The sequence below is a fragment of the Nanorana parkeri genome, unplaced genomic scaffold, assembly GCF_000935625.1.
Source record: "Nanorana parkeri isolate BGI_ZX_2015 unplaced genomic scaffold, ASM93562v1 scaffold73, whole genome shotgun sequence".
NCBI lineage: Eukaryota > Metazoa > Chordata > Amphibia > Anura > Dicroglossidae > Nanorana > Nanorana parkeri.
Genome location: NW_017306341.1, coordinates 456102 through 465964, shown reverse-complemented (window position 1 = coordinate 465964; position 9863 = coordinate 456102). Strand labels below are relative to the sequence as shown.

The following is a 9863-nucleotide window of genomic DNA, read 5'->3' as shown; positions in this document are numbered from 1 at the left end:
GGGGGTTGTTCCTTAGGTCCACCACTGTTTTTGCTGTTGGTAATAAGTGCAGTACAGCACTTAGTAGTTTCCCGGCCCATCTTCCCTCTAACTTGGTACCTTCCTGTACATGCAGGAAGGGGAGTTTTCAGGAGGCGGAGCTTGGTCTGTTGCGGCCTTTACCAAAGAGTGATCAGGGAGTGGAGCAGAGTCGCTTGAGTGGTAAGGTAAGTGTTCTAGCAGCCTGATGATGGGGGGCCCACACACAGCCTGCATAGAGCCCGCAGCCCACCTGAGAGCCCATCTAGCCCAACTGACAGCATGTACAGGATTAGATATGCCAGTGGATAGATGAGGGGTTAGTATGTTAGTACAATATCAAGGTATCCTTGCATACCGCATTACTCTCATATTTCTAATCTTATTTATATATACTTATTTCGTTTTTTTCAGTGGTATGATTTAGTGGTGACGTTTATTAGTGCCCCCCCAGTTTTGACTGTGGTATCTTATGTGCCCCCCCTATATATTGTTCCTAGAGTCGCCACTGGGTGTTACGTTTCTGATTTACAGTCCAATGTTTGCAGGCGATGTGACCGACTTCACCAACTATGGTTATACCCCTTATGAACCATAGCAAAATTTGCTTTTCAGCTATGACGTGATTAGGCAATAACTTTGTAATGACTTATTATACCAAAGGGATGCATATATTGTTTTGTTTGCGGCACACAAAGCTTTCCTTATGGTGCTATCTTCAAAGGTTTTCTTTCTTTTGAAAAGTAATATTTTAAAACTAGTGTCAGTGTAGATACAAAGTACAACTGTGTGATTAACAACCAGCTTTTATTTATTTTGGAAGAAAGAACTAAGGTGCCCGTGGCAAAAAAAGATAAGCGAGGCCAACAATTGGCAGCCACAGCGACAGCTGCAGAATGTGACAGCACTACTTCATACTGCTTTATTCTTTATTTTAATTCATCATTTTTAGTCTTTGTTCAAATGTAGTATAAGAAAATTAAGAGGCAACATAACTGGTTCCTATGGGCAGCAAAATCAGGTCCTTGTTCAATTCAAAGGCTTAATGCAGAGGTAGGCAAACTCTGGCCTTCCAGCTATGGTGAAACTACAAATCCCATTAGGCATTGCAAGACTCTGACAGCCACAGGTATGACCCCCAAGGAGAGCAGATATTTCAATGGGATTTGTAGTTTCACCAAAGCTGGAGGACCAGAGTTTGCCTACCCCTGGCCTAGAGTATTTAGAGAAGGGATGTTTTATGATGTGTGGTGCAAAAAAATAATTGGGAAGAAAAGATCTGCTGCCCATAGAAACCAGTATTACTTTCTTTGTCTCCAGGGAAACAAAGCAAGGAACCTGGTTACTGCTGGCAAATGTTCCACTTTCGTTCCAGATTTCTATCTTCCATTATTCATAAAATAGTTTCTTGGAACTAATGGCTAAAAGCTGTCAACCAATACCAATCAATTTTGATGCAGTTCATATATGAAAACTGCAAGAAATGTGAAGCTTTTCTCCAAGGCAACAACGCAATCTTGTGCTGCGTTTCAGCTGAAAGAACCAAAGTTGGTTGCTATTAGAACCTGAACTTTATGTGGAATTTAATAACCTCATTTTATTAGGAGAATGAAACCTCGTTTGAGAAAATTAAAGGGTTATTAAACCCGGCCGGTGTTTTTGCATACATCTACTGCTAGCAAGCAGTAGATATATGCAAAAAAAAAAACAACATTTTAAAAGCGGTTTAAACTTACCTGTGTCTTTACCGTGCGCTCCCGTCAGAAAATGTGAAAATTCTTGGGCGGCCGCAAAGCATCCTGGGGCCGGCGCATGCGCAGTTCACATTTTCGGTCGGGACGCGAGGGGAGACACAAAGTAAGTATATGGACGCGTGGATCCACATGCAGACACCGTGGGACAGGAAGTGCCAGCAAGCTCAGAGGAGTCAGCGCTGGATCTGAGACCCGCAGCAGCGCTAGAGGGACAGATGAAAAGGACAGGAAAGAAGACTTTAATGTCACTTTACAGTTGGTTTTTGTTAGTAACAGGTCCATTGATATTTCATGTGAAATCCAAAAACCTTATTTCACATGGAGTAGGAAACCTTGTTTGAAAGAACCAGAATTGGTTGCACTTAGCAACAAGTCCATCTCAATTTCATGTTGAGTCCAATAACCCCATTCTATTTGTAGTATGAAACCTTATTATTATTATTATACAGCATTTATATAGCGCCAACAGTTTGTGCAGCGCTTTACAATATAAGGAAGACATTACAGTTACAACTTTTGAAAGAACCAAAGTTGGTTGCTATTGACAACAGGTCCACTGCTATTTTATGTTGAGTCCTATAACCTCATTTGTATGAAACCTCAATTGTTGCTATTGTCAACACTCCAATGATAACTCACCTTCCATAACTGAGGCCCAGTGTATGGCTGAAACATTTGCACAATTTCTTTTCAGTGCTCATATATTTTTCCATTTACAGTCTCAGTGTGTTCTATAAAAGCTTCAATGTTTTCATACACTTTGATCAGCTGTGTCACACGTCTGCCTGGCAACCACCAGCCTCAGCTATGAGCAGAGCGGTAAGCCACATCAGGCCTGAGCTCTCGGGTTGCTAGGAAACTGGAAACTGAATTGCTGCAATAGTATTAAAAATGGCACAGTGGGGAGATTGGATTAGCTGTGCTACAAACCTTGTCATATATAACAAAGGACAATGAAACAAATACCACCTTGCTACTTTGTTTGCAGATTAAAACAGAAGGCGACGTCCCTGCTTTTCTCAATGGCAACATCTCAATTACGCATGCCTCGCATGGCTACCTGCCACTAAGTATGCACCCAGTGAAGACACATAAAAAAGGTATCCAGGGACTGATTGAGAAATAATGGAGGTTAGACAAAAACCTCCCTAGGGAAACCAATCTTGTATTTGCCTTCACAATATAATCTACACAAGATCATAACTTGGATCAGGTTGGTAATATGGGTTATATACTTTTTTTTTCTTAAACGTTGGACATGCTGTTTATTATCATTTCAGTTAGGCTCGGCCAGCTATAGATGGGGCAATTTAATGAATAATATTAATGGAAATGACCTTAAAGTGTATCCAAAGGTTTTTTACCTTTAAACTTCCTGGTGATCCTGCCAGTAACAAGTTTCCTGTCCTAGGGTGACAACAATCACTCACTCTACTATATCTATGGAAGAGCACCGTTATCACCCTAGGCTACTCACTACTGATCTGGCCTACAGGACACCTTCCCCTCTCCTATCTGTAATCCAGAAAGGTTAACTGGGTGGGGCTGATAATACTGCTTGAGATTTCATTGCAGCACAAGCAGGGAGAACAGGAAGCTAAACACTAAATTTCTGGCAGGTTTAACAGCGGTTGGGTTCTTTTTTGTTTTGCACTTATCGGACAGATAACAAAATGCTTTATTATGCTTCTTAAACAAAAGAAAAGCAAATAAGAGAAGTATATTTTAGTGTTCATATGCATTTTAAGTGAGCAAACAACAACAAGACCCTTTTTAATAGTTTTCAGCAACTTGTACTATTTTAGAGTAAGTTGTTTTAGCAATTATGGTCTTTTTGCCTTACCCATTCAGGACAAAGGGACAGGGTCTCTTAGGCCCAGCAACAGATTCTTGCAGCGGAAATCACAAGTAGTTTCGGACCGCTGCAGCTGCTCAACCTGTACAAAGAATGGATGGCTGAGAGGAGCCAGCACTGTCCACAGTTATCTGCATCTGTTTGCCTGTATACACACACACATCCTCGGAACTGGTCCTCCTCTTCGTACTGCTTCTTCCTCTTATGATCCAGCTCTTTTATACAGGTATGTAAGAGGCTGAATCAGGTCAAATTCAGGTACTTATGCTACATGCATTGAAAAAAATAAATTTATTGATGTATTCATTAACCAGGAAAAAACAGTAAAAAGCTGTTTTAGGGCCGTTTCACACCACAAAGGCTGCGTTCCAGAGCGTTCGGCCTCTGGAACGCATGACGGCTGGCTCCCTGGGGGCGGGAGGGGCGTGGCGGTGCATTGAAGTCAATGGCACCACAGCCAGCCCCCCCCCACCCCCTTTACACAGGCACATCAGTGCTTGCGTTCCGGTCCAGTGCGATCTGCAAAAATAGTGCTTGCAGTATTTTCGCAGATCGCACTGGACTGGAACGCAGGCACTATTGTGTTCCGGGTGTGGGCGGTCGCACTGCGGGCGTGGCTGCAGTGCCATTGACTTCAATGCACCGCCACGCCCCCTCCCGCCCCTGAACACAGGGAGCCGTCCGTCTTGCGTTCCAGAGGCCGAACGCTCTGGAACGCAGCCTTTGTGTTGTGAATCGCCCCTCACTTACCTTATCCCCCACTCCCGCTAGCTCCCTCCGAGCTCCTAGACCGGTCCCTGCAGCCCCTTCTCCCCTTCACTCTGGCTGTCCAAGGCCTGCTGATGTAATCGCATCTAATGCAGGTTCTATGGATCTGCGAGTTGTGCGCTGACTGCTGGGGGAATGGGGATTAGGTAAAAGGGCAGGGCGGGGGTAGCTCCACTGTAAGGGTAGTTTTTTTGTTTGCCCAGAGATGAGCTTTAAACTGTTACATTGTTTATTCACAAACAATAGCGTTAAAGAAAATTAGCAGTGAAATCTCTTCATTGGGGCTATCCAATCATTCTTACATATGTATTGTTCAAGGTCCATGTGACTGGGGGCATGTCCTTTGCACTATAACGCTTCCGTGTTTTCCATCTCAGAACATTGGGAGGCATGTGAATGAAAGGCAGTAAACAGAGAACATTTCTCCAGTTGTAGTGGCTCATAAGACGGCGAAGGAGGCAGGGCTTTCTACGTGACATTTTAGAGCTGAAAATGTGGCAGAGATGCATTATGAATTTCTGGCCTGGGAGAGATTATAAATGGGAATTCTTAGATCTGGTTGCTAAGTAACGGGCACACTATCAGGTTTTGTATTCCAGCTCCACAACAGATGTCTGCAAAGGAGGGGAAAAAAATAATCATCGTGACTCTGTAAATGTGTAACAGCAGGCACAGGAAGAAAACTTGTCAGGAGACACATTTGCATTGTGAAAATAGGACATACAACAATCAGTGGTCTCTGTTTCAGCTGCTGTTGTCAATTACAGTTAAACAGACGCTTATTTTTTTATTTTATTTGGCTCGGCAGAAATAAGCTTCCACCTTCAGGATCTAATTATCCAGGTGCTTTGAAATTAATCAAGCAATGCAAATTGATGTTTCTTGATGCACCAGTGGCCACATGTTGCCTGAACATCAGCATTCTGGTTCAAAAGGCTGCGCTTTACTGGCAACGAACTCATAAATCGATCAGTTGTAGATTGCACTGAAAGACATCAATAAAAGGCTGTACACTGCAGCATAGAAGTTATTAAAGGAAAACTCCACTTTCATTAAAAAAAAATCATAGAGCATATGTAATTGTTACACAAAGTGTTCTCCAATTTGATTTTACCTAAAGAAATATATTTCCATTTTAATTTGCAAACATCTATGATTTCTTAAAATTGGCACAAAAATTTAAATGTTGTTTCCATGCAACCTTGTATCCATGGCAACATACTCTGTTTTAAGGAAGAATGCCCCTGGAAATCACATTTCCTGTTCATGTGACTGGTTAACTGCTTTTCTGCACAGAGCTTGAGGCAGAATTTCAGGCATTCCCCGGTACGCTCCTTAGGTTTGCTGCAGTGAGCCTTTCATCCTTGAGTATATTCTACCAAGGGTATTGTTTAGCTCCAGAGATTCTGAGCCTCCCACTTAGCATTCACTTTGAGAGTCACTGCAATGTAATAAAACTAGTACTAAAAGAAGCATGAATCTTCAAATAGGTTGGCTAAAATCCTAACAATGTATATATTGGGCCCAGAGAGGATTGCTTTTATGCTCAACAAAAATGTAAAAGGTCTGTCGATTTATCTTAGCTATGAAAGAATAAAAATAAAAGTGCGGCCACATATATATTCCTATTTTTACAATCTACTAAATTTACTAACAACTGTGTACTGTGAAGATCTACCTGATTGGATATACAATAAATCAACACTCTGGGTGAGTCCTGACATAACATAGTTGTGGGTAAATCTAAAGTAGATTGTACAGACTATGGATGTTAAGATACCAAGTACCGTACTCGGTACAAGTACAGATACTTTTCCAGCTCCAAGACTAGACGAGAGAAAAATTCAAAAGTTAGGAGGCCGCTGTCATTTGTAAGGAGCATACGGAGCTCCTAGGAATTGTGCATCTCTGTTTTAATGTATGATTTCTTTTTTTTAGAAATATAGCTAAAGGGATGCACCGATACAATTTTTGCAAGTATAAGTACTGATGCTTGTCCAAGTACTCACAGATACAAGTACTGATACATTTTTGTTTATTGTCATGTGACAGTTTTTCTAAAACAATACAGACTAATTATTTCAGGACAGTGGTGGAGAGCCACAGCTAGGTCCTAGCTGCAACCGTGTTAGTTCTTGTGAAAATGCCAAGTATCGGCACTGGTATCTAATCATCCCTAGTACAGACTTGTGTGATCGATTTTAGACCTGAAGCCCTGGTGTTAGACTTTTTCATAATGGCAATACTGTTAAAAGACAACTTTGACCATGCTACAAAGAAAATACAAAGACATACTGTTCATTTACTGGTTACTTGGGTAGAATGGACTTGTTTGGAGGTTTACATTTACAACTGCATGCCCGTTTTGGTATGGACCTGTAGCTGGAATAATTTGTCACAAGCAATTGCTAGAAAGCAACCCCAGCTGTGCACTGTAAATAATTGCACCGGAGCGTACTTCCCACAGAGACTGGGTGTGTGACTGAAATATGATTTGCCTTCTAAATCTGAATTTGGTACTTACTATTACTCAAATGATGCTAGGCTTTCTGCAATACGTTTTTAATACTTCTTTTTAAGCATTGCCATTATTAAAGTGAACCTGACTGTCCCTAAAACATTTTTAGAGTACCAGGGAGATAATGCAGCAACCTTGTACATGCAGCTACAAATTGCAAATTGAGTGGATAAGATCAAAGTACTGTAAGTGTGCAGCTGTTATGGTTGGGCAATTATCACAGCATAGCAGTGCTAATTTGTTTGACATCTGAACTATTCCTCCCCTAACTGTTGTCTGGTATTTATCCACCTATCTATGGCCAACCTCAGGCTTGCCCTTTGCCCCTTTTAGGGCCTGTTCACATGAGTTTCAGGTCCGGATCAGCAGACGCGGTGTTATGTGTTTTGCCGCGTTTTTGATGCGTATCAGTTTTAAAAAAAGTGGGGCTGTCGGTATGTTAGCTGAAGTGCAGTGCGTTTTTGACACGTTTTTGATGCGTTTTGCGTTTCTGGACCGTACAAAATGTGACATGCAGTATTTTTCTGTTGTAACCTGAACGGACTGCGCACGTGAGAACTGTAGCCCATAAAACACATAGGGATACATTGGCATGCATTTTTAGTGCAGGAACGTATGGATCAGGTCAGCACAGAAAATGGACGTCGTGTGAACAGGCCCTTAGGGTAAAGCAACAGGCTCACTATGACAAAAACTGGCCATACGCTAGTATTTTGTTCTCATTCAGGCTGCAGGCCAAGCAAGAAAAAAAATGTAGCCTGTTGGGCTACTGTATTCTGGCAGACAATTTTCAGCTCCTTCGACAAAATTCAATTAAAAAATATAGGCTTTTGTCAAACAGAGTTGTTCCAACAGGGCTACACACAGTTCACATTTTGGCCACGTTAGCAGGACTCGGGTGAAATTCCTGCAGTGTATGCCCAGCTTTAGTCCTTCCCAGCAGCACATACTTACCTTCCTTTCCCCTCCTCACCATTGTTTAGCTGCCAGGATGCTTTGGGTTTTTCCTTTGCCTCCCCGTGTGGAGCCTAGTGGTGGTTAAGTGAAGGAAAGGAAAGTATATGCTGGGGATGGAGGATTAAAGGAGGCCTGATGCTTTGTTCTGTAAATTCAAGGTCTAAAAATGCACAACAAATCCTACTGAAAACATGTAAAACTTCTTTACAAAATGTACATATTACATTTTTTTAAAATAATGATACTTTGCACATAAATCAGTTAGAATAAGCAAAATGTTAATGTCAGCACTGAGCTGAAAGTCAGTATCCAGCCAACTGTCTGGAAACTGTCTGGATGTAGCTAGGTAGCACACCCTGCTTCCAGTATGCAGAACAGAATCACTTCCAATATTCCAAAAAATGTGTCAAAACAAAAATGCACAATGAAAGGAATGTTGCCAAGGAGGTGCCCTTACATTATGGGCCATGATAATTATCAAGATTCTACTTGTTCGACATCCCACTGCTATCCCACCACTGAACAGCACCTTCATGCAACAAAAGGCTCAGTATGGCTAAGCTGAAAAGAAAGGCATGAGCTGGTCTGATCTCCACTTTAGGAGGATTAGCGAAGGAAGGGATATTTCTTCCGTCAAATCAGTTCTTATAACAGAGCATACAGTCTAGATACTTATGTGCCTGCATTTCAGGTTAGGTGCGTAAACAGTTGACCATTACTGTTACTCTGTGAAAAGAAAAGGTTGTACCTGTCACTTAAAAACGTGCTCTCCACAAATGTTTTATTTGGTCAGTGTTACTTTGAAGGTGGCCTATACCCAGCAATAATATTACGTTTCCTTCCTCTGTTTCCCAGGTATCTGTTATCCTATTCTGCTGGTTATTGTGAAAGTGGCTGCTCATAGACTGGTTGCTAAGGAGCTCAGTGCCAAACAACCAGCCACACTTTACAATTTGACACCACGTTCCCTATACTCAGCATCAGAAGCAAGAAAACCAAGCTGATCATTCTGCAGTGGAGAGCTGTTCATGTTGTGGTTGGGAAATTGTTACACAGTGATAATATTTCTAGTAGTCTCTGCTACTAATCTGTGGGTTCACATAGAGCCTGTCAACATGTAGATACATTTTGTTGTCTTTTTTTTCTGTTCACTGCTCATATTTGCAGACCACCATTAGTAGTCTTGCCCAGGGTTATTTTCATCCAGGACGGAAGCTCTGTATGTGGGGAAACTACTACCAAGGAATGTGCACTGTATAACAATAGTGAACAAATGTCTACTAAAAACAAGTTAAAGGCATACTCCACTTTTTGCACACACAAAAAAAAATGCTCCTATATTGCAGAAAGAAAAAAAGTGTATTTATTCATATATTTTTTTGCATTGGAGTCTGCAAAGCATTGCAAACGTAACAAGTGAATTGTGGGTGCAATACAGAGGTTCCTGCTAGCTGTTCATCCAGCCCCAGGTCCGTACCAAATCTGTAGGACGTTATCAATGGACTACAAGTTTGGAGATATCGCCATTGAGCACTACATGCACCTCTGTTGTAGCAGCAAACAGGACTTGTAGTTTTTTTCATTCACAGGTACTGTGAATGGATCTCCGAATAAATAAAGAAGCATGTGAAAAGAAGCACCATGCGAATTCAGGCACGTGGAAGGGTGGTTTGAGGGTTGGGGGTACCGGAATGGCATCCTCGTCCATGTTACAAACTAAATATGGGTGTAACATGGAACATGGTATGCAAGGTGGAATTCACCTTTAAGCAGAGTTTAGATGTATAATATGTAACTATTAATGTAAATGTGTGGAGCTCCTGCTGTGCAGTTCTACACAGTGGTTGTGCTTTACTGCCCCTTTCAACAATGGTGGTCTACAAAGCAGACGACTCGTTGAAAATAATGCACTCCCTGTGTGGATTTTATCTTCTTAATAGTTGTTAAAAAACCTTTCCTTTAAGCATGCTGGGCAAAGTAAAAAATTCACTTG

General features: G+C 41.6%; 1 protein-coding gene across 1 annotated transcript in view; it reads right to left on the bottom strand.

Moving 5' to 3' along the window:
• JMJD1C (jumonji domain containing 1C) overlaps positions 1–9863 on the bottom strand; it is a 299423-nt gene that overhangs the window by 200788 nt on the left and 88772 nt on the right. The gene's annotated exons all lie outside the window — the stretch shown is intronic.